The sequence below is a fragment of the Colletes latitarsis genome, unplaced genomic scaffold (assembly GCF_051014445.1).
Source record: "Colletes latitarsis isolate SP2378_abdomen unplaced genomic scaffold, iyColLati1 scaffold0105, whole genome shotgun sequence".
Taxonomy (NCBI): Eukaryota; Metazoa; Arthropoda; class Insecta; order Hymenoptera; family Colletidae; genus Colletes; species Colletes latitarsis.
The window spans coordinates 30,001-30,711 of record NW_027488455.1 but is presented as its reverse complement, the minus strand read 5'-3'; positions in this window follow the sequence as shown (position 1 = coordinate 30,711).

Here is a 711-nt window from a genome sequence, read left to right as displayed (position 1 = left end):
TGACCTATATGATATTTGTTCAGTGTAATTTTTTCTATCTGGTAGGCTGGTTTTTTTTTTTTTATCTCGAATTTTTTGAACGTTTTTGTTTTTTTCTCGAAAACTAGCGCGACGACCGATATTTTTAACTACGGTTTTGAATTCGTCTAATTTTTGCCTACAAGATAGCGTGTCGAGTTTTTGTCCTGCGACGATTTTGACCATTTTTTCATTTTTTTCTCGAAAACGAGCACGGCAATCTATATTTTTAACGACGGCATCGTGTTCCCCTGCTTTTTTCCTACAAGATAGCGTTTTTTTTTTTTGCCCTAGCTCAATTATTAAGGAAATTACAGGTGTTGGTTTTCGCTCTAAGTTATAACAGGCCGTTCGGGCGGGCGGTTGGGTCGCGCGGTTCCCCCCATAAGCGGCCGTGCGTAAGCCCGTGCGTCGCCGGCGTTCCGGCGGGCGCCTCGGTACCTATAAGAGAAGCGACGGTCCGGTCGAGTCGGTCGGGGCAGCGTCGAGCGTACGGCTATTCTTCGACCTCGGTTGAGAAGCAGTCGTCGCTCCTCGGGATTTCATCCTGACTGTTCTGTATCGTGCTCGTTCCAGACTTTCTCCACACTGCATTGCCACGAGTCGGTGTCTTTGACCGAATGGCTCTTGAAGTGGTATAAGCGTCTCGAGTGACGTTGGTGACTTGTATACGTTTAAAATATGTATACTCGT